Source organism: Apteryx mantelli, chromosome 17, assembly GCF_036417845.1.
Source record: "Apteryx mantelli isolate bAptMan1 chromosome 17, bAptMan1.hap1, whole genome shotgun sequence".
In the NCBI taxonomy this organism is placed as follows: Eukaryota; Metazoa; Chordata; class Aves; order Apterygiformes; family Apterygidae; genus Apteryx; species Apteryx mantelli.
The window spans coordinates 6397758-6422396 of record NC_089994.1 but is presented as its reverse complement, the minus strand read 5'-3'; the positions used below and the strand labels follow the sequence as shown (position 1 = coordinate 6422396).

The following is a 24639-nucleotide window of genomic DNA, read 5'->3' as shown; positions in this document are numbered from 1 at the left end:
AAGTCATACAGTTGCATCAGAGTTAAAAATAGAAATCATACTGGCTAAAACCCTTTCTCAGAACTAACCAGACCCCACTCAGAGCTTTACAACAAACTTTTTCCCTTTGTAATGAGCTCTTTTACATTTCTTTTCTGAATTTCTTCCATGTGTCCACACATTTAGCCCATCAGCTCCTCAGCAAGCTTTAACTGCTGCGGATAGCACATGAGTAAACTAGTTGCAAGTGTGGCTGAACCAAGGCTGCCCTTCCAAGGTTAATTGATCCTGTGTTACACTGCCTCAGCACTTTCTGCTTGTCTGAAGCAGATTTATCCTTTAAGAGAAGCCTGTCTTTCACACATCATGTAAAGGGCAGGTGCATGTACTAATGTGAGGGCACACAAGAATCCTTTGAACAGGAGCTGTGTACGGTGAATGAGTAAGAAACTGCATGTAGTTGCTGATGAAAAAAACTTTAGCTCATTCTGTGGTCAAAACCGGAATCTCACTGCTTGCTCCCTCCATACTAACTCCTCATGTTTAATATTAGCCTTCTGGAGACACCCTATACTGTCATCTCTCAGGCATTCAGTGGGAACCCAAGGGAGGAGGTTCAGCTTTAAGGAATGTCATGTTTCCCTTACAAACACAGCAACTTAGCTGTCTACGCCCCAAAGAGCTATCAGGGAAAATTTAAACTTCTTTTTCAAGCTATTTTACTTGGCTCACATTTTCATTAAAGCTGTTGTTCTCATCACGACTCATTTATTATTTTATATACATTCACTTAGTTTGAGGAAAGATTTTTGCATCCTGCTTTGTCAACATCAGCCATTCACAGAGTAGCTCACACCAAAGTCAAGCTCAGTGTGTTTTTCTTTCCATTCATAAGAATTGGAGAAAAAAGTTACCAAGCTCAGCTTGTAAACAGAGATCATGGCAATTAATTTATTGTACAAATTAATGACTGTAACTAGAAAACCTATAATATAGCACCTTGGCCTTTGAAGAACAGAATAGATACCAACACCCTTAGCTTGGGACACAGGTCTTTTAAGTTGTTGTACCTTCTGTTTCAAAGGACACATGATGATGGGCCTAGAAGAAAGCCCAGCAAGAAAATAGCTGTCAGAAACAAAACAGTAGAACAAGGTGGTGTGAGGTATTGGTAGAACATAAAGCTGTGGTCTTTCAGGTCTATTTAGCAGAAAAGTACCCCAAAATCAAAGGATATGTCACTGTGGGACCATACAACTGTAAAAAAAGGAGTGTTTGCCTCTAGATTCAGGGGCTGCAGAGAACTGCAGCAGCCAAGTGTGGCAGGAAAAGCGTTGTATCACCTTACCCCAACTTTCTGCCCTGAGCTCTTCTTAATTTGGGTCTTTTGGCCACGGCTAAAACTCCTCCTTCTCCTTTGAGACCCTTCCTTCTTCAAGCGCACTGCCGTAAGCGAGACTTTCTCCTTTCAGCTCCCTAGGGATCTTTTCCAGGTGTGACCTGCCACGGGGCATCGGGCTTTCGTCAGGGCTCCCCCGCCCTGGACAGCAGGTGCTCGCAGACTCACGGCTGCCCTGTCACCGGGCCCTGACACTGCCACTCTCACACCCTGACCCCGGTGGGCCCCGACACGGCCTCCCGCACAGCCCGGGCCCCCACGGGGCCTGACACGACCCCGACCCGAGACAACCCCCCCCCGCCTCCGCCAGCTCCAGAGCGTTAACGGCTCCCGGCTGCACTCCCAGGCATCACCAATCGACACCGATCTCCCTCCCCCCCCCACCTCACGCGAGCAGGCGGACTGAATCGAGCCCGGCTGGCGCCGTCCCCACGGGGCTGGGCGTGGGCCGCTCAGGTGGCTAAGCCGCGCGCCGAGTCTAAGGAGCGATCCATGAAGCGCGGCGCCTGAGCTCCCGGGCTGTGTAGCCGAGCACCGATGTTCCCTCCCCCCGCTTTTCCTCCCCGCCCCCCGGCGAGCCTCCGCGGGCAGGCCGCGCAGCCGAGCGCCGAGACGGCGGCGCGATTGGCCGCGCCTGGCAGGAGGGAGCCGCACCTCGGGCGGCGGCGGGGCCGTGGCAGGAAGCGGCGGGGACGGGGCGGCAGCTGCCTCCTCCCCCTCCCGGGCGGCGCGGACGTGGCCCGCTGCCGCCACCGGCCTCCCGACACCAGGTGAGGGCGGCGGGGCCGGGCGGGGGAGCCGCGCCCGTGAGGCGGCCGTGAGGTAGCCGTGAGGCGGCTGTGAAGCGCGCGGCGGCCGTTGGCACCGGCCGCGTGGCTCCGCCGCGGGGGCGCGCGCGGCCCGGCCGAGCCCCGGCGGCGGCGGGGGGCCGCGCGGTGTCGCCCGGCAGCGGCGGCGGCGGCGGCGGGCAGGTCCCGGGGCGGGGCGGTGCGGCGCGGAGCCTCCCCGCCCGGGGCCGCTCGGCGGGGGCGGCCGGTGCGCGGCCCCCGGCGGGGCGCTGCCCGCCGCGGGAGCGGCTCCCCGCGCGGGCCGGGCCGGGCCGGTCCGATGCAGCCCAGCCCAGCTGCCCCTTCCGCGCCGGGCCGGGCCGCTGCGAGCGCGGGGCAGCTGCCCTCAGACTTTGAGCTGCGCCCCGGGAGGGGGCGGGAGAGCCTCCCGCCAGGGGCGGCCGCTCTGCTCGGGGGCTCCCGGGTGCGGGGGAAGCGCGGAGCGGCGAGAAAGCCCTCGCGTCGCCCGCACCGGGGAGCGCCGTCGCAGCCGGGATAAGTGACATTCGCTCCCTTGAGATCATCCCTGAAACCCGTTTGCGAGCAAGCGACTTGAGCAGCATTAGTAGGGGCTGGGTGAAGTTCAAGTGAGAAGGGGAGCTTCGTTTCCAACAGTTTTCCTAAACCGAGCTGAAATCAAGTACGTTGTTCTGGTTTTAGCAGAAAACACATCTGTTCTTTTGATGGGATCCAGAAATCATTTACTGTAGGTGCTAAATATAATCTAGCAGTGGTTATATTTGCGAAGCAAGCAGAAAGGAGGAGGCCACTATATGTTTTAGAAGCAAGTACTAGGCTCTTAAATTTCTGAGGTTTGTGTATGTATATATGTACGGGCACGCACGCACACACACACACATACATATATATACGTGCATAATTGAATTTAGGGCCTCATATCACTTTTCAGAGGTAAGTAGGCAGAATTAATTACCTAATCCTATAACTATGATGCTTGTAAAATTTTAGTAGCTATTGAGTAGCCCTGGTAGCATCCAGGTTTTCCTGCGGTCGCTTACTGAGCCTTGGCAGAGCCGAGCAGCTCAGCACTGAGTTTATGCCGAGCTGTTGCTGCTATCTGCACGCCGGGTGTTTTCCTCCGGGTTGCGTTCTAGCAGTTGCCCGCTGACCTCGTAGGTGTGTGGAGGACGCGCTCACTCTGCACACGCTCTAGTGGCAGCTGCAGTGTTTGTTTAAAAACAGCAAAACAGGTGGTGCTGGTACGGCCTCCCTCCTTGTTGCGGAGAATCCCCATGGGAAGAGGACTTTTCCAAGCTATGCGAGACTCTCTCTCCAAGAGGATTTCAGATTACGTTGCCCGCCTTCCAGGATAGTAGTCTAAGCAAGAAGACGTAAGCAGTTCGGTTATGGATGCTGGGACACTCCTCGCCTCGCCTGTTGAAGCTGTTCCACAGCGTACGACGTGATTAGAAGCTCGTGAGCTAAGAGAGCAGCAGGGGAATGACCGCAGTTTACAGCGCTCGTGTTTGGGTGAGGATAAGCGGGTTCCAATCTGTTCTCTGAGGTTTGCTTACGTATTTTGAACAAAGCATTAATATTCAGTACAAGGCTTAGAGTAGTGTAGCTTATTTTGCTAGCGATCATTTAGTATAGCAAAACTGGTACAAGATATGGTAGAGTATTGGTATTTCTGTACTGGGAATGGATTAGTGGTGCAGGGAATACTACACCTGCTCTTTCTTTTCTGTTTTGTTTGTATTTAAAACTGTATTACTTCTGGTAGCTAACTAATTCTGGTTTCTGAAGGAGTAATGTAACAATATAGGTAGTGTTTTAAATGTAAATACTTGTTGACAAGCTCTCTCTTTTTTTAAACACTGAAGTTAATAGAAAATGTCTGATAGTGCTTTATGCACCCACAGTGAGGCTGCAAACTGTTCATATCTGTATTAATGTATTTTGGGGGGTTGTCAAATTAAGATTTTTTTGTTGTTGTTTACTCAATAATGAATTATTCATCATATAACTTCCTTTGGCATTTGATTTGAGGAAAGCTGAGCTAAGTTGTTTCCATCTTCTCAATATGAGAGTTTTCGGACTGCAAACATTCTTTTGTGTATGTATTACCTATAGTGACTCTCTGCACATGTCTCACTTTGTTACCTCTGCTAACTATCAGTTAAAAGGATCCTTGCAAGTTAAATAATTTTTTCTGCTTATATATTGTAAATATCTATCTTATACCAACAGTCATCTGTTGCTAAATTTATTTTTCATGATGTGTTGCAGAATGGGATGGTCTGTTAACAGAACTGGGCTCTGTCCCTTCTTCTGACTAGTCAGCTGGCTTCTGTCTAAGGAAGAAAAAACCCTTTGAATGTAGCTAGTTTGGAATTTGTTGGGCAAACATAGGCTGTTCAGGAAACCCTATGGCTGGGAAGAGGAGAGGTGGTAACATCAGCGAAGCTCGCTGCACAAAGGGTGGGATCGGTGAGTCTGGACCGGGAAGACGGACTGGTTGTTTTCCCTGTTTACTGGTTTTTGTTCCAGGTCATTCTGCAGCCTCATGAAATGCTGCAGTGTTCAGATTATGAGAACAGGATGGGGAGGAGGTGTTCGTGAAACACTTTCAATTTTATTTATTTGTTGATTTTGCAGAAAAATGTTTAGTGTTTAAGCTTAGTATTGTTTATATAGAAGAGAAAAACCCTTTGAAGAAAAGAACAACCTTTTTGTTTTAAGAAAGAATTCAAGTTCTTCTAACAACCTTTCCATGGTTCAGTTACAGGATTTACAACATTGTTCAATAAAAGTACGAGTTTGATATCTAAGATGTGCAAGAAGTAGATTTTTTTATAAAACTGATTTTCAGCGCTTGCTCAGCTTTTTAGTAGATGTGTCTCTACCCAGCAGGAAAAGAATTCAAAAAGAGCAAACCAAAAAAGGAGCATTTTATTTTATGCTGTATCATTTTCAAACTACTTCCTTATCTGAGGGCCATTGATTAAACCAGGATGATTTGATTGCCTTTGGCTTAGTGCTTCATAACAGACGTTACGCAGTGGCGTTGTTCATTAGGTCTCCCGAGGGTAGCTCAGTGGGGTTTCCCGACACTGTCGTTATCACTCTCTGAAATCACTGTGCTATATTTATTTTATTAGGTGAAACATACTTTACAAAGTATTGATCTGATAAATCCATATTTCAGTAGACATTTTGAAGTAAAAAGAAGGAAATCTCATCCTATTTTGATGTCGGCAGCACGCCTTCTGACTTTTTCGTTTTAATGGTCTGCTGGAGTTGAGCAGCTGTATCATCGCGTGTGAAGCTTGAGCATGCAGTCTGCACCATTAAAAATCATCCTGGGGTACTGCATGTCCCCAACTGTAATCTGTGAACCTCAGTTCCTAATTAACGAGGAGGACAGCTGAAATATAAATTAAAGTAAATGAATTGGGTGTGGTCTTCCCTCTCCTGAGCTACTGAAGGATGTTGGAAACCTGCGTTTGAATGTCCTCCTAGATCTTTACGATACTGTGGCAGCTTCTGTTGGATCTTTCCAAAACCTCGCTTCAGAGCATTAAAGAACAGTGCTTCTAATGTTAAGTGTATTACTTGCTCTGTTGAAATATATATTAGGTCTTTAAATTAAACTTCATGCTGGAAATATGGAAAAAATGCATGTAAAGATTCATAGGCTTTGCTCTCAGATTGAAGAAATGTATGGTACTGCTAGTAAAAAAAAAAAAAAAACTTGTTTGAATTCAAAGAGGTTTTTTTGAAATTAGGTTGTCTTGGTGGCTTGGGAGAAGCTTGTTTTTACTGAGGATGGCAAAGAATGCGTTTCTGAGCTGTTTGGAAGTTTTCTTGTTTATATACTCATCCTTGGGTTTGTCTTACTGGACTTTCCCTTTGTGTAAGAAATTGTTAGATTAATTTGTAGGGACAGGGAAATTTCGGATTTAATATAGGGAGCTTACAAAACAAGTTTGTCTGAGTTGTTAATGAAGTAAGCACTTATGCCCTTGAACAGGTAATAGCTTGATGTTGATGTAATTACTGTTTTTCCCCGCCCTGAATATTAGGTCAAAATGGACTCTGGCTTATTTCAAATTTAATGAAACGGATAGCTAGGTGGGAACGCGCAGTTGCATGCCTTACTGCTTAGCTACAGACGACTTTCAAACAAGGCCATTCTCACAGTTTGTTCAGCCTATTAATTTCAATTTATTTTTCTAAAAATTAGTATAATTAGGTATAGCTGGATGATGTCGGTTAATGGGGCAAGGTTAGGATGGTTCATTCAGACGAGCTCGTCTCCATCAGGTTAACTTCAGAGTTCTGAAGCAGTGAATTCACCTTTTGCGCCCCCTTGTTTTGCCTGTCGTTCTGCTGAGTATGACACCGGCGTGCCTGAGCGACCGGGAAACTCCTCAAAAGCAGAGTAAATGGTGCCCTGAGCGTGTCGTGCTTTCAGTTGTGAAACAACTTGGTGACTTTGCTTCTGTAGAAGCAGCTTTGCTGCTGCTGGCTGTGCTGTCTTGGGAAGAGCGAGCCGGCTGCGCTTACCTAAGCAGTTGTCGCTCACAGTAGCAGCGTTAACCCCGGGTCCTGGCTAAATTCCAGTCGAGGAAACTATACCCGGCCTACCTACATTTCCCCGTAGCCTGGAACTTGTATGTTTGGGGGTTTTCTTGTTGTGTGGGTCTTAGTTGTGAGAAAAGTTAAAAGAAGAATATTACAAACTATTATTGTGATAGGGAACATGACAGAGGCCATGTCCCCGAGTAACTGCTTTTCAGCACTGGGGGGAACGAATCTTGTACCTAGTGTATGCGTTTTCACATATGTTAAGCAGTTTAGGCTGAAAGGTGTTATGACTACCAGATACTATCATCATTTTACGAGCACGATGTCTTTATTAGATTGGATTTGATGAATATGTGCCAAATAGCGTGCATGCTGAGTCTGCTTCTGGAGAGATGCAGATAATGTGCTCGCTTCCTAAATTAATCTTTTCCCCCCCCCTTTCCTCTTAAATAAACAATCTGAGATCCTCTTGCACAGAATCTGTTATAAAATTGAGCAGATTTCTTTAGGGTTGCCCTTGAACATTGTGAGTGTTTAAGCCAGATTTACAAGAGTGTAGTCACTGATGATTCATGTTGAGATGATGTTTTTCTTCCCTGTAATGGAGCATATCTGAATATGTAGCATATGGTACTGCTGAAAAATGTTAAATGTAGAGCCCAGATTTGATTTATTACACAGTGAAAAGAGTTTGGATTTTTAGTCTAACACTAAGCAGAAAGCTTTTGTAAACAGCTCTGGCTGCTGCTTTTGTTGTTGGATGCACTGTGTTGTAGTGGTAACTTTTCAAAGAATTCCTTTAAATGAAAACAGCTTTCTTCCACTAATTATTTATGTCTGTTACACTGGAGAAAATGTATACATTTACTGGATGTTTCATTAAAAAAGATGTGATTTCTGAGACGGAAACAGGTTTGAATGCATTGTTTCAGCAGCTCTGTCCTGTCAGTTCACATAGCCCTGTAGCCATCCAGTGGGATGTTTATTTGCCTGCAGGTCAGTCTCCTTCTTTTGGATGAGAACTTAAAAACTTAAATCCTTTTTGCCTTGTATGGGGAGCAGAGATATTAAGAATGTGTAGGTGGATGGCTTTCTCCTGTCTTACTCACCAAAACATCTTCTGGTACTACCAGCAGTGTTGCATGCCACTTGGTTGGCTGCTTGCTGACTAGGATTTCATATTGCTAGCGATAAGGGTCTTGAAAGCCGAAATATTCTATGCAAATATAGTTGCATGGGGGTGTTGGAAGGAGCACAGCTCCATTTCTTGTTTCAGAGAAGTCCTTTCCCCCTTCTCCCCCTGCCCCTCTTTGCATGACTGCTGGAGGTTTTTTGGTGAGGTGGGGGGAAGAAGAAAATGTATACCTTGATTCATCTAGTACACCAGGCAAAGTGTACTACAGGGCGGCTGGAGACATCCTGAATTCCAGTTGTGTTTCCTTGTGCTCTCCTGCATTTCTTAACCGTCCATCTTTTAGATGATTGTAATATCTTCAGAGCTGGCATTGCTTCTGCTGTGGCTTTGTAACTCTTCCTACAGTGTAACTGAAGCTCATGGGGGCTATAGAAATATAGATAACAAATAGTTGGTTGTAAGAGTGTGTTGGTTAAGCTTTTTAAAAAGTGATTTAAACAATATGCAGGAACCTTCTTTTGAACCTTAGAATGGTGTTTGCATTTGTCTTTGCTTTTTCTAACGAAAATTAACAGACTTATAAACATTATCATCACTGGTGAAAGAAATTCTACCCCAGATCTGGTACTATTTTTGTTAACCCAAAGATAAATTAGATCTGTAAAAATCTTAGCAATTAAAAGGAATATATACATTTTCTCAGTCTTTTTTTTTTAATGAAAAATATTAGATGAGTCTTATTTACTTCCTACTTGATTTACGTCAATCTGCTTTGGGATAGAACCTTTCAGTTCAGCGCTGCTTGTGCCTTTGGCTCACTTTGGCTGGTGCAGATAAAATTAGAGTATGCTGTATCCATAAGGAAAAAAAATATTTATGGCATCATTAACAACTGTTTTATTAAATAAAAGGAAGCATTATCTGTAGTTGAAGGAATTAACTAATGACTTCTTGTTACCATCGCCTTCAGGATCTTAGATCCTCCCGTCTCTTGCCTCATTCTTAGTCATAGGTTAGAAGAGGAAAACAAGCTTTTTTTTTCCTCTCCCGACTCTTAAGCAGTTTCTCAACTTTAGATGAACTGATCATTGACCCAAACTATTTGAATAAACAGAAATTAAGCAGATGCTCCCTTGTCACCTGCAGAATGAACTACTGTTATTAAAACTCATTTAGCACATCAGCTAACTCTGGTTACCAGTTTTAACTTGCACATAAACTATTCAGAAAAGTAATAGTCTTGAATGAATTTTAATTTATAACATTTTTAACCTTAACATAGATTGGTCGTAATTTTAATTTTAACTTTCAGCTTCTTTCAAAAGAGGGGAAAAACATTTCTTGTCTGGAAAGTATGCAAGTGGCAGAGCAGATAAGATAATTGAGACCTAAATGTGAGCTAGGATGGAAACCGAGTCTCTGTTAGAGAGTCGGGTCTCATCCAGTTTGCCACAGTCGGATGCTGCTTTAATGCATACTAATGCAATGAGTTTTGTCATCCTTTGGAGAACACAGTGACTTTTGACTCTCCTGCTGCTTTTGTATTAAGTCCTGAGCCTTTAGCTGAAGTGGTAGAGCTTCATGCTTTCATAGTCAGAGGTTTATGTTCATTTGTGGTAATGAAAAAAGGAGTATTTTATGGCTGTCCTACCTGTAACTACGTTTTGCTTCTAAAGCGAGGAATAGAAACCCAAAATGTTCCAGCTAGTTGTGCAACTGTTTCTCAAGCTTCTTTGTACAAATTTCTGTGCAGTGTCTTTATCTGTAGCAGGATCCACACAGAAAATAGCAAGCTTTCCATTTTCAATTATTCCTTCTGTGGAAGAGCTCCTGTTGTGGTTTTAAAGGTTGTATGTTCAGGACTTGATAGTGACCCAAGTGAGTAGATGGTGGTAATGCACATATGCAAAACTAGAATAAATGAATTGTTACTGGAATTATTTTATACTACAAAATTTCTTATTTTTACTTTGTTTACTTTAACTCTGCTTTTGCGCTTTTCAACTTTGTATTTCTGGGAGTGTTTTCTTCCCCCCAAGAGTACTTAATTTCTACTCAGGTTAGACTCTTAGGGAAGGTGAATTTAGTAGCTTCTTTATTAAAATAACTATTGTGCTTGGTTTTATGTTGTGAGAAATATAGTGTAGGAATGCTGCAGCTATTAGTAGTTTTAATCCAGAACAGGATCTTGTTCTTCGAAGCACCACGTGAACATGCCATAAAATGAAGATGCCTAATTTGTAAAGAGCTGCAGAAACTGCAAATAAATGTGTGGTGTACAATAGGAGCAATTCAAAATCTAAAGACTCACTAAATATCATCTTAGCCAAATGCTCCGAATTTCAGGTGTGTTTGGGACCTTTTTTATATTTGAGATTGCAACTGTGTGTTGTAATGAGATTTCTGTCAGTGTGGCAAGGATTGCTCAGTGCATCGTAGTAAGGTAGGCAATAATTTGCTGGCTAAAGCTTGTTGTTTATTTTCCTTTTTTTCCTGGCCACCTGAATATTTTAGAGGAAGGTTGTTTGTATTTTTGAGCAGTCTTACTGTTTGTTGATCTGCTGAGCCCAAACTGGCCAGAAGTGGTCAAATCAAATTGCTGTCTCATCTGTTACACATTTTACATTGGATTTAGGTGCTGGAGAAGTTCAGAGCAGCAAAGGGACAAGAACCCAGGTCTGCTGATACTGCAAGTCAGCAACTGGAGCCCCAGGCTACCAGTGCAGCTCTGCTTGTGTACAAGGTCAACTGCTTGCAAATATTATAGGAAGGCCTGTATTCAAATACTATTTATAAGACCAGACTAATTTCTTTCTTCATAATGACAGCCTTTCGGCTGATGACAGGAATGGAATCCGGAAGAACTGGATTTTTATATGCCAGTAATCAGCTGCATATCCACAGGGAAGTCGCTTGCTAGCTTTCTGCCTCAGTTTTTTATCTGTATTTAAATTAAAGGGGGGGAAAAAAAGGGAAAAAAAGTTGACTAATACCTGCCTCACAAGGCTATGAATGCACGGTTAGTAGCCACATGCTGTGAGATCTTTGGAAAACACTACAGGAATGTTCAAGGGGTTTATTATGGTTGAGGCCCTGGCAAGGAAAGAACTGGTTAAGCCTGGGTTATTGTTAGACCATTCATTAAGGAGACTTAATGGCTGAAGCTATGATAGTAGCTGTTCCTGGCTTCACCTTCAATTACAGTGGGCAGATTCAGGCTGCTGCAGCACAGGAGCATTGCAGTGGCTTAGAGCAGAACTGAAGCATGGGCATTAACGTTCGGGTCCACCTCGAGCTCCTCGTTTCTGCTTCACGGCTGGTTTTGCATGCGGGTCATGCTGCAGCCGAAGTGAGTTTTGGCTGCTTAGCAGAGGGATGATTACTTACGCTGCCACTAGTGAGCCCTTAGCACCTTCTTGCCAAAAAAAGGACAGTATATCCAGCTGAAATTTTCCTTTGTATCTGCCTACCTCTTTTAGTCTGTCATGCTTTCGCCTTGTAAGTGAACAAGACAATATTTATTAGGCAGCAGAAATTTTAGCGGATGCTATTAAAGGTATAAACTGAATAGAAAAACCTGTTAAGATTTCACAACCTTCAGACTCAAGTTGTCTTTATTCTAACTTGAAAACCTGTGTCACTCCTGTGTGGATGTCTGTGTTTTGTGTTTATTTTTAATTTTATTTGATAGTACATTTATAAAATACGTGCCTGAAATCTATCTTTTCTGGCAAGCATTGTAATAAGCAATGGCAAGAAAAGGAGAAAACCCGTTTTAGGAAAGACTAGATATCAGTGTATTTTCCAAAACTGAATAATCTTGTCAGCCATTTGCAATGGTATGTTAAACTTCAATAATGTTCTTAAAATTCAATAGTGCTGCAATCGCCTACTTGAAAATCAGGAGAGACCATTGGAAATTGAGATCTAAATCTAGACTTGCTTTCATCTGCCTTTTAGGTTTGGTCTTTTCATGACTATGTACGTTAGCTGTTTTTGGTGGCTTGACAGATTTGAAATGTAATGATTTAAAAAAGAAAAAAAATCATTCTTATGTAAACACATGACTTCAGGAGCTCGGAATCAGGATTTTGAGAGCTTGCAATCGATTGTGAATTTTAAATCACAAGACTAAGTTAACATGAATTTCCAGCTGATGTTACTGCTGAAGGAAGAAGCAGCTGTTAGTCCCTAGCTTTTCCTTTGCTCCGCTGAGTTGCGTTGGCACAAACTTGCGTTACCAGAGGGTGATGCGGATTAGGAAGCTGATCCAGCTGTAAAAAGGTATTTTGCGTAGCATGTTCAGTGGTGCTGGGGTAGGAGAGAACGGATGGGGAATGAGGCTGGGGCTGGAAGGCCGAGACTTCGCCCTGCTCTAGGAACAGTATTGCTAAACTGTACTGAGGGTTGTGTCCCCCCCACCCCCCCCGCCTCCTTTTAAGAAAAACCCACAGCACTGAGTTCAGTTTGGTGAGTAAATCGGCCAGTTTCACTTTCTTTTTCTTGATCAGTAGCCTGGTTGAGCAGCATTTCTTCAGCCTTAGGCCGCAAACTACAGCTGAAGCTTTAAATAAAAATCAACAGGTTTTCCTTTCAGTCATATTCTACCTTGTTTTCTTAAGTTTTTTTTAGGGACCCGAACTTTGGAGTTTTAAGTATTACCTGAACCTTGAGGGGGTTTTTTTTGTATTTTGTATTTATGTAATTTTGTATTCAGATATGTAACATAAACAAGGAAAACCTTTTCTTTGAAAAGCTGACATGTTTTGGTGCATGTTAGGTGTTGAGTGTTTAATAACCTACACAGAAAAATACCCCTGCCGTAAGAAGTGGAAAACCCAAGCAGAATGCCTGTCTAAAGCACTGTGAATAGTGAGTAGAAGTTGATGGCGATTAGCAAACAGGGATTGCCAAACACAGATTTCATTTAATGCTTCAGATATGCAGCAGCTTTTTAAAATGCTAGGCACCATATGACAGGGATTGCCAAACACAGATTTCATTTAATGCTTCAGATATGCAGCAGCTTTTTAAAATGCTAGGCACCATATGACAGGAATCATGTGACAGGTAAAAAGTTATTTCTTAATATGAAGCCCTAAGCATTGTAGAAGTGTGAGAATTACTTGGAGTATATAACCAAGAGCCTGAAATTAGAAGAAGAAACTTGCTTCAGGAAAAAGATCAACTTGATGAATACAGATGAGGGAAAGCTCGGGTGAGCAGTGTAGCACAACAGAAACACTTCTGAGCCTTGCTAAGCACACCTGGCTTTCAAAGCCGTCCAGGGAATTTGTGGTGAATGTGTAAAGGATAAAACATCTCAATTAAAGAACGTTTGGCTTCTAGTGGCAGGGCCTCCTCATCCAAAGAGCGTTTGCAGCTGCTGTCAGTGGGGTTGTGGGTGAGAGTCTCGAGGGTGCATAGGGAGGAAGTCAAAGAACTTTCGTGTTTATGGTCTCTGTCTTCCCGGTGGCCTTAAACAAAAAGGACAGCTTGATTTGTGTCGTCATTCATAAATTAAGAACCCTTGCAAAGCTCAGCTGAACGCTGGGTATCTGGACGAAACGTGTTCTGTATCCTGCCCTCTGCGTTCTTGCGGTTCAAAGCTGGGTAGGAAACGGTAAGAGCGTGTGTGAGGAGTTCTCTCTTGCGTGTTGGTCCCTGGCAGAAGGAACTTCCTAGTGCTAATTGCTAACGTAGCAGAACCGCAAGCGTTTGCAGCCCTGTTCGTGGACGGGGGATGTAGGCAGAACCCGCTCCCCCGGCTAAGGATTGCTTTAAAGAAACTGTTGCAAAGTTCAGGCTGACTTAATGAAACAGATAGCTTTCCTTCCGGTCACCAGAGGTCTTATCCAGGTTGGGGCAAGCATCCAGGAGGTTTTGTTAAACTGAGTATTTAAAACCAGGCTCTTGCACTTTGGTGATTAACTAGAGGCCAAGGAGCTGCCTTTTGCATGTAATAGGAAGATCCTGGTTCCTGTTGCGTGGGCACGAGAGGCTCCCTGCCCGGGCCGCCGGGCCCAGCGGGCAGTGTCGTCTCGAGCTGGGTTAGTCGCGCTGCACGGCCTGGAGCCGCACCTGGTCTACGGGGGTTTTTAAGTTATTCTTTTTAGTGTCAGGGCAACAGCAGAGCACAAAATATTATGAATAACTCATTTGTGATTTATTCTGCCTTCTCTTCTCCTCAGGGGGAAAACAGTATGCACTGTAGAGTGGGTTTTTGTTCCTAAACACACACGTGCTGTCCCTTCGTTAGAGAAGGCAGATCAGAGAAGAACACGTTGTCTTTTTGCTGGAAGCTTGCAATGATTTTGGAGGGTCTTTGCTTCCTCTGCATGTTTGCTCGGATATCTAGGACCACCTTTTGAAAGCGGCATGTCTTCTGCACAGTTGACTTTCACTTTAAGATTATCCTAATTTTGTTTGTTCATGTTTCTCTCCCTCACCCACTATCGCTATGTGCCCATCTTATGTTTTATGTAGAAAAAGTGACGACCAAATACACCCAAAATGTTATGCCCTCCTTAAAAAGATTGTGGTCAGATCGGATATGATTCCTGTATTGGCAAAGCAGCAGGATACATGAGCATGCTCGTGTTGTGAAGTGATTTTTTTTTTTTTTTTAAATGAGCCATCCAGGTGGAGTGAGCAAACCTCAAAAATTAAAACTACTTCTCTTCTCTTTTATGACCAGTCAAAATATTTTGAAATTAAAAGTAAAACTGAAGTTGAGTAAACTGATATATATATATATATTTATTTATTTATTTTTTTGAGGCGGTTGCGCTGAGAGCTCGCTGTGTGTAATTGCTGGGCGTGACTGACTTCTGGGCAGCGCTGTGGCCTGCTAGCACCAAGTGCAGCTTGCGATGTTGCAATGCAAGAGGAAGTGAGTGTGTGTGTGCTGGGGAGGGGGGGACAGAGCACTTCTGCCTGGCCGCATAAGGTGGGAATTGCAGCTGGCTAGTTATTTTTAGCTTCTAATTATCTCATTGTCAGTGTGAATCTTTTTTTTTTTCCAGCATGCTTGGTAAATGAAACTGTTGGTTTATTGTTGTGAAGTATCTTTCCTACCATATGCACCTAAATACAGACAAGTCCTTCACCCCAATTTTATTCATTAAACCTTTAAGACTTTTAACGTCCTGCAGTGCAGAAGTGCATTTTGCAGGTATCCTTATCTACTCTTGATTTCTGCAGCCGTATAGTCATGGTTTAGATCCCTGTAGCTAAGGCTATGGGCTAGTAGGGATTGCAAGGAAAAGTGAGATCTTCTAGATCAACTTCTGTAGCTGGAAAAACACAGCAGCTTAATCAGAGGGGGGAAAAAAGAAAGAACAGTGGATGTGATTTTGCTCCTTCCATGCAAGAACATGCACCAATGTGGTTATAAGGACTTTTTTATAGGTAGGAAGGAGAGGCGAAAGATACCATCAGTTTCCATCAGTGGATTTTCCAGTCACTCACTGTGATAGTGATTCATATTTTTCTTGTTCTTCGGTGGTTCATCCTCGCCTGAGAGAAGACGTGTAAAATGTTTCCATTTTAAGCCCTTCAGAATAATGGAGGAATAAACTTGCCCTTCCTATGTTATTTTGCCGCAGTGGGTGAACTTTCCTCCCTGGAATCAGTCTGTTTTGCTGCACTGACCTAAAATATCCACCCTCTGAAAGCTCTGCACATGCTGTCAGCACGCTGGCAGGAGAAAATGTTCTAACCCTTTTGCTTCAGGGTTGCTGGTCTGAAAACGCACTGCTAAACATAACACGTTTTCTAAATACATGGAGCAATACTTTCCTGGTTCCCTGGCTCTTCCCCCACCTGGCATATTGGATACTGCTAATGACTGCAGTTGATTTGGAGTTGCCGAGTTTTGGTAGCCCTGTGCATTGCTAAGCGTTCATACTGGTTATTCTAGGCTTCCTTAAAAAATATGGAAGTTTTTTGTAGACGGAAGCTCTCTGTCTGCCAGGGTAGGTAGGACACATGCAACAGCAGTAGGTGCCTCCTTTTTTTGCAGTGGGCAGTGCCCTTCAGCCTCTGAGCAGAGAGATCCTCGGTACGCGGTAACTGTCCCTTGGTCTTTGGTTAGCCAACAGCACAAACTGCGGTGCTGCCTGTTGTGAGGGATAGTTGGAAACCATCGACTCGTTTCCCGAAGGCTAGCAAACCACGTTTGGAGTTTAAATGCTGCCGATCTCTGCTGACCTGTCACAGTGATGGTCAGAATAAATGAAAAACCCTCTGCATGCGGGGTGGGGGGGAAGGTGCGCTGGTATAATTTCAGAAGCAAAAGAGTAGAGGTAGATATGGCTTGTGGTAACCTTTAATAAGCAGTGTGGAGCTGACATGACAGGGAAATGCTGCCAGATTGGGGTACCAGGGCATATAGTTTCTGTCCTTGTTTAATCTTAAACTGTGTGTTTTGAAATGAGTTTTATACTGCTTTAAACTTCTCATGCTGACTCAGTTTGGCTGTGAAAGTCTGAAAACTTCTGGTCTAGAACAAGATTTCGTCTGTCAACAGAATGGGTGTATCCTGGATATGAGTTTTTCTCTATTAGCAAAACATCTCCCCTCATGTTGACCTTGAGGGATCTGCTGCTCTTGTTGACTCTTTCCTTCCCCCAAGACCAGTTCATTTACTGAGCTCATGTTAGTACTCTTGATTCCTTGTGCAAATTTGTTAAGATGGTTATTTCACCTTTTTTTTTTTTTTTTTTTTTTTTTTTTTTTTGCTGCCTAGGACACTGCATTGAGATCTACAGTATCTGATGTTAAATGAGAAAGACCTGATGGTGGATGCTTTCGGTTACCAGTTGCATAAACCAGCTCTGAATGGAAGTACAGAGGTAAGACATGTTCCATTGCTAATAGCCTGGCCAAGAGAGGCAGAAGTGCGTTGAATGGTAGTTAAATTCCTTGTAGCTTTTCCAGCATCTTTGTGCAGCAATGAGGGCATGTTCCCCTGTGTTCAGCAGCAGCTTTAGAATTTTATCCTCCCTCCTAAATTACATAGCAAATGGTACATTTACTGCATTCAATCAAGAAACTTCTAGTGGTTGAAATGGAAATCTTAGACCTATATGTAAGGCTGCCAAATTTGTCTGCTGAAGCGTAAAATTTACAGTAGGTAATGAAGAACCTCTGCTATCTGTGTTGGGAATCAGTTAACCCCAGCTCCTCTCCTCCAGCCCCCCCACCCCAAACTTTCAAGGACAAATGCATAGCAGTAAACAAAATTTATCATGAAATATGTTTGACTAGTTCCTCAGCCCTAGAACAGTTATTGGCTTGCAATTAATTCTATTACATATTTTGTTTGGCTGTCAAAAATGTCATTCAGATGAATCTGATACAGTTCTCTTATACTGGTCATCTTGTTCTTCGTCCCTAAAGCGCATGTGTTCTGTCTGTCGTTGTTGTGGAAGATAGTACAGACTCTTGAAGGACAGTTTGCTCTCTGTAGCCTTTAAAATCTATTGGGTTTCTTTAGCATTTGTCTTGAATTAGCCTGAGACTTACAGGACATTTTTGTGTTTGTTTTGACTGCTAATTTATCTTGCTTTCTGACGAAGATTGGTCTGTTCTGGCAGTGGGTGATAGGATGCGCGGCATTAGGATGCTGCTGGAGCGTGTGCTTGGAATGCTGCACGGCAGGGTGCCCTGTCGAGCTTGTTTTCTCCCCTCAGTCTTTGTGCTTAATGTATGTGGCTGCGGTTGAAAGGGCTATAAAATTAATGAAATGATTAAAATGAAATAAATGGTTAAATGTATTAATCATTCAGTCATGAAATGGCCCTGCTGCTTGCACTTCCCTTAGTGCTTCCAGGGTACTGGCCCGTCTTTGCTGACAAGACTCCCTCATAGTTCTGCTCTTGCGTAGTGGTGAGGCTTCCTGTGCTCAGCTGATGGATTAGTTCTTAAGCTTGATACTGGCATTTCAATTACGGGTTTGGGAACCGTTTCATGCTCTGCTGACATGAACTTCCCTGGTCATATTTACAATATAGCAGTTGGTTAATAAATAAGCACGTGGCAAGTTGTGGGCTGTTTGCTGTGTTCTTTATTTTCACCGCGCTGTTTTCTCCTCCTGCTGCCTCTCGCTGTGGAGCACTGCTAAATGCCTGGCAGGCTGCTGGCTTGCTTCTCTCGCCTGGGAATTCTAGGTTCTCGGCGCTACAGAGCGGGTCCCTGGGTGGAGGAAGGCTGACAAATAGACATGCTGGCAGTTGCATGGGAGAATGCAAATTCTGATAAAGAATAATGAAATATAAACCTCTGTTCTTATTAACATACCATGGCAATGCCTCAGCCATACTCAAATAGCAAGAAACTACATCAAACAATTTTTTAAAACACTGGTTTAAAATGTTGATGCTAGTATTCAGCTCTTGAGCAGAGGCCTGAATGATACACAAGGCTGAGAGCTGGTGATCTATAAAGTGAAAGATTCATGCAAATATACTTGAGAGGTTTTTTTAAAGAAGTATTTTGATGCTGCCTGTGTTCTGCATGTATACAGTAAAGTAGCTGAATCGCGCTCTGTGGAAAAGAGCAGTTTAAAATCTATGTATTGACCCAATACCAGCACAGATAACAATATCTTTGGATCCTCCCTTCATCTGGAATAGGGGAAGGTAGAGAGCTGCAGTTTTAAGATTACAGGTATCTGTTAGTGTAATTTAATTTAGAATTAGGGGTGCTTTATGCTGGATTGAAAATAGTCTATATGCTGAGCTCTTAATGCATCAAGTAAGGGCACCTCAGGGATGCTCTGCTTTGTGAGCACTGTGAATTGAGAATTAAATTAAGGCAACCAGCTCATTGCCTGTATCCTGCAAATGTTCACCAGCTGGAACTTCTGATGATGACTGAACGTGGAAGGTCCTGTGCTTTCCCGTATGCTGTAATGTGCCTAGCAGGCCTCATTATTTGGAGACACTACTAAATCTTAAACCTTGTCAGTTTTAAAACATCAGTTCATACAGTTCTGCTCAATGAGGGAATAGTAGTGGTATACTTTTCTCCATAAGACATTTAAACTACTTATAAGCCCATATAAACTGACAACTAGGTACTTAAACAGTTTTATTCTTTCCTAGAGAAGGAAATAATCCGGAGTACTGCAAGCACATTTACATAATTGACATAATTGTGTCTATGTTATACATACTTCTTATATACTTACAACTTTGATGCATAGGTAACATTTTACTAGAAAAGTGAAATGCGCACAAGTGCTGTTGTCTGAAAAATGAAGGGGAAGATAGCCTTCATCCTGTGACAGCTACGCGTTACCTTTTGGACTCCTAGAAGTCTGTCTGACAAGTCTGCTTCTGTCTGTTTTTCACTACTGCTTCCTGCAGCTTAACTTAAAATATGTTAGGACAGATTTTTGCTCTGTTATGCCTAGGACCTACATCTAATGCAGTTTCCTATTGCTTTAGAGAATTTGGATTTAGGTTGTTTCTAAGCAAGAGGGACCTGGGATTTGGATGGATTTACATATATATAAGTGTTGGTTATAATATTCAGATTTTGTATCTTCATCTCATCTATGCAATACTGATTGCAGCTAGTGTCAACACAGTCATATTAATATATCCAATATCTTGTTATCTTTGATTTTGCTTTTTGGATTGAATGAACACTGCTTTGCAATTAGAAGCCACACAACATCTAAAAAGAGAAGAAATACTGATATAGTTGATATTCTCCTTCAGAACTAAAACCAGCTATGGGTTGTTGCTCTGGAGGTCTATTCCTCCTTTTATTTATTGCTACCAGCTGTAGTGATCTGATCATTTATTGGAAATATTTGAAGCTACTTTACATCAGATGGTGATAGCTGTGAAAATTCCCTGATTAGAGGTCTATTAAGGAAAATGTAACAGCTGAAAAAACCCATGTTGGGCTACATATGATGCTGGATAGGGGGTTGTGTGGGTACTCTGGAAAAGTGTGTGTATTTTCTAGTCAGCTTTATTGCTTGGTACAGAAGGCTTCCTTATACTATCGATTTCAGAATCGAGTGTGTGAGTATGGAACTTCCCTTTATAACAGAGTTTCCCGTTACTTCTTTGAGTGAGTTACTTTGAACCTGCACTTCCCATTGCCATGCCGCTGTGCTAACTGAGCCCTTGTCAACAGCCGAGTGCTAAGTACTAGTACTTACCTTCTGTCTTTGTTGGTATATTACTTCTACTTTACAGCATTAAAAGACTCTCCAACTGTCATGCCACATTTAGCTAGGGAATGTGCAAATAGGTTTTTAAGTTCGTGCTTGGAGAAATTCATATTCAAAGTAAATTTTGCAGATATAGAGAACAAGGAAGTTTCCATTTTACAAAGTGTCCTGATTTAAAAGAGAACTAATGACTTGTCCATGGTTGGACAGAGCCTGTGTGAGTCTGGGAATTAATTCTCAGTAAGACCAAACTCCCTCTTATGGGTTGTTACTGGGACAGCAAATAGTTTTTATATTCAAATACTACAGCTTGTAACCCTTTTTACAGTCATTAGCAGGGTGAAAAATAGTGAATTTTCTTCTGCATCAGTGGTTTGCTGTTAGCAACTTTTCTTCCAAGAAGTTCAACCTAATGGATTAGGGTGTCGCAGCTTTTTTTCAGTTTGCTCCATTCAGACATGAGGATGTGACTTTCAGCCACTCAAAAGTGAGGTGGAATTTCTCTTTTGTCCTGCTGGATTTTTATCAGAGTCCTGGTAATTCAAGAAGGCCACCTTGTACTCGCCGAAGGTGAGACTACTACTGTTCAGTAATTCTAGGAGCCTGAGGGCTTATCTGGCGGTGTTATTAGTTTGCTACTTGCCCATGAACATTTGAGCTCTGGTTAGAAGACAAAAATGTATTTTAGCTTGAACTATGCAACCACTGCTCCAAGACTGTGGGAGACTTCGTAGGAATTCTGTATCCTCCCAGTTTCTTTGCAGTGTAACAATTGCAGAATTGATTACTGAGTAGAAATGTTGAAATTATTATATATATATATTTATATATTATATATAAAATAACTTTAATAAAAGTTTGGCTTGGGTCTTGCATTTGTATCTAACAAAAGGTTTGTCTTAGAATTAATTTTTGACTGTAATAGCAACTATGTTCGGTGGTGCAATTACATTCCTTCTCTAGAAGGTCACCTGGTAGTTTGGCCTATTTTTTAAAATCTGTATTGTTTTGATTGACCAACCTCAAACCTGGAGCACAGGTCAGAAAGTAAAGGAGGCCAACATGTGCAGGATGCTTTTAAGTTCAGGACAGATGAGGGTTTACTCTGGAGGCCAGGCTAGAGGCTCTTGCTGCTGTAGACGTGTCCTCCGAGAGGTCCGCATGGAGCGGCCGGGCCCCCAGGAGGAAGGACAGATTGAACAGGCTCCGCCGCCCAACGCATCAAGCAGCTGGCAGAGGGCAGGGAAGGCTGATACAAGACATCAAGGACTGCAGAAGGAGTCTGCCTGTTGGAGAGGAGGCATATCCTAGGGTGGTATTCGGGGAGTGGAGAGAAATCAGAAGGTGAGAGGGAGTTTGCTCCTTCATAGTTTTAGGTAAAGAAGAGAGGCCTGGGGATAGGGGAGAGACTATTTAAAATTTGTGGAGGGACAGATCTGGTAAGAGATTATGCAATTAAGGACTTAACGCTTGAAAATACAAGCAAGTGCTACAAAATGTTGAAATTCTGCTGTGTATTTATTTTCCTCCTCAAATTCATTCAACATATTAGGGTTTTTTCTTCCAGTCTTTTCTGTTCTTAATGCATCTTGACTGAATTTATGATACGTTTAAATTAAACTCAGCAGAGTTATCCAAAAATACTGTGTCTAATTGTAATCTCTTACTTGAAATCTGCAGTCAGTATGTCAAATATAACGTATGTTTATTGATAGATACTATTTGTTTTTGATTTTGTGGGTGTATGCATAGTCTGATCACTGCTCCAGTCATTGGCTGCCAAACTGGTTCCTAGAAAATATAGGGGAATTTCTTACTGTGACTCATATTAGAACTAGCAGATGCTACACGCTTTCAAAATATTTATGGTAGTTCCTGTAGTCTCCGTAAATACAACTGAGTGTTGGGAACCCAAAAATGTCTTGGGGATGATCTTAATGATTTTACACCACTACTGTTTCTCCCTTTTTCATGAGGATACTTGAGTGAAATCTCTGTAAAGGCTGCCTCGTTCCATTTCTGTAGTCTTTAGTACTACTGTAAAAGTGCATTTCCACTTTGAAGTTTTATTTTCATCCTGTTATCAACAGGGACTGGCTCTGGTTTTAGTCCTCACAGCTTCATCGCTCCCCCTGTTCATTTTGCTTGGTTTTGGGCTTGTTTTGTTTTGTCTTTTGAGACCCTCAGTTCCTCCTCTAACCTCTGGGGTGAACCCCAGGGACTCTTGAGCCAGGTGCCACTCAGGAGCAATTCAAGCCCAACGCCCTTAGCAGACCTGGATCCTGTCACTGGCAAGGGCTCTGCGAGTGCTCCACGATTGACAGCAGACTCCCGAGTACGCGGCTCTGAAGGACTGAAGAATACATTACTGCGTAGCTCTATACTCGCTGCAGGTACCATAGGGTGTGTAGTACCGCAGGGAGAACGGGGTTAAGGTGCCTGGCAGCCATGCTACCAGCAGAAGTCTACCTGCAGTCGGCACTTCACTGCGAAGTGGGAATGGAAAAGGAGTTGCTTGGGCTGGAGATGATGGGGATTCCTGTCCCGGAACAGAAATCCCTCCTGTTCCCCCATGTGAAGGGGCAGAAGGAGAGAGGGGAGTGGAAGAGGAGAGGACAGACCCGGTTTGAAAGGATATCTAAGGGAGTGCCTCTCTTGCAAGCTCAGCTTGTAAGATGTGCAGCTGTGGCTTGCGGAATCTAAGAATTAGTAGCTGCACTGTCCAAATAAAACCGGCTGGCTGCTGCAGCAGCTGGCCTGCCTGTTTCTTGCAGTGCAGAAGTCTGGATTCCCGTGCGGGGAGAGATCTTGCCTGGAGGCACAGAAGGTGCCCTAGAAAAGCCCCAGAGTGTCACTGAGGTGCTGCAATGTCCAGACCTGCTTTCAAATCCCAAAGAGCCCTAAGGCTTGCTCTATTCCAGGCCTAAGCGAGGGTTGACTTGCCAAGGGGAAAACTTAAAAGACTTGGGAAGCGGCTGAACCACAGGCAGCAGCTCTGTTAGGATGCCAGGGTCTACGGCGACGCCTTACCCAGCTCCTTTGAGTAGCGGAGGCTGAAGACTCCAGAGGCACACTGTCGTCTCATGCCTGTGAAATAGTCCCTGAGTTTGGTCCCTTGGTTGTCCCATGTGTGTGGCATTTGCCTTCCTGCTCTGTCTTATGCAGGTTTGGACATGGGCTTGTAAGGTTAGGAAGGTTGCCCATCCTTGCGTTAGTAACCAATACAAAAGTGACCAGAGGAGTAGTGCTGGGTGTTCTCAGTGGCTGATATTTTCTTAGGTGCAAGGTTATTAGGAGATGAGCTCTTTTGTTTAGAAACACTGAACAAGCAGCGTACACCTTATCTTCTTGGGCACACAGTGAAATGTCCAAGGAAGGACAGAATAACATTGTTACTTGAGGCTTTTCATGGGAAAAGTGCAAGTCTCTTACATGCTTGTCCTCCAACCTGTTGCACAGACTGATGGCTTGTCTAGGTTGCGGAAGTAGGCTTTTCGGTAGTTACAGAAGAGCGAGTGTCAACTGTGCGCTTCAGCGGAAAGCTGCAGTGTTACGTTTGCAGCAGAAGAGCTGGTTTTGCAAAGCTAAACCTAATCAGTGGTTCCAGGCCCATCGTCGCTACCATGAGCGGAGCAGGGAGGGGTGGTGTGTGGTGGAAAAGGGGAAGCCTGGAACCGAACCTCGCTGCCGTATTGCACTTCCTTAGCAGAACAAGATCGGGAGAAGGCAGTTCCTCTGTCTGGCTTCATGCTTTTAAGAGAGGTTTTAAACTCGGTGTAGGTTTGCAGTGTAAGCTCTTCATACTCTCTTGTGTTCTCTGTGCAAGAAAAGACAGGAAAAACAGGCCAGGAAAGCGAGGTGGGGGAGTTGCTCTTTATGTGAGAGAGCAACTGGAATGTATTGAGCTGTGCCTAGGGGTGGATGAAGAGCGAGTCGAGAGCTTATGGGTAAGGATCAAAGGGCAGGCTAGCATGGGTGACACTGTTGTGGGTGTTTACTACAGGCCACCTGATCAGGATGAGGAAGTCGATGAGGCCTTCTACAGACAGCTGGAAGTAGCCTCACGATCCCAGGCCCTGGTTCTCATGGGGGACTTGAAGCACCCCGATATCTGCTGGAAAGACAACACAGCTAGGCACAAACAGTCCTGGAGGTTCCTGCAGAGCATTGGTGACAACTTCTTGACACAGGTGGTGGAGGAGCCAACAAGGAGAGGTGTGCTGCTGGACCTCGTACTAACAAACAAAGAAGGACTGGTGGAAGATGTGAAGGTCGGGGGCAGCCTTGGCTGCAGTGACCATGAGATGGTGGAGTTCAGGATCCTGCGAGGAGGCAGCAGGGCACCAAGTAGGATCGCAACCCTGGACTTCAGGAGAGCAAACTTTGGCCTCTTCAGGGACCTACTTGGAGGAATCCCACGGGTTAGGGCCCTAGAAGGAAGGGGCGTTCAAGAGAGCTGGTTAATATTCAAGCATCACTTCCTCCAGGCTCAAGAGCGGTGCATCCCTATGAGTAGGAAGTCAAGCAAAGGAGGCAGGAGACCTGCATGGATGAG

The 24639-nt window shown here is 43.8% G+C and overlaps 1 protein-coding gene across 4 annotated transcripts in view; it reads left to right on the top strand.

Annotated features, from left to right (window-relative positions):
- Nucleotides 1–2056: 2056 nt before the first annotated feature.
- Nucleotides 2057–24639, top strand: part of TAOK3 (TAO kinase 3) — a 101110-nt gene continuing 78527 nt past the window's right edge. For 2 of the 4 annotated variants that reach the window (XM_067306787.1, XM_067306782.1), the window contains exons 1-2: nt 2057–2148; nt 16641–16746. The gene's annotated coding sequence lies outside the window, so the exon portion shown is untranslated. Of the gene's footprint in view, nt 2149–2704; nt 2846–3189; nt 3697–16640; nt 16747–24639 lie in introns of those variants that run through there. The other 2 variants (XM_067306784.1, XM_067306783.1) reach the window with 2 other exon arrangements.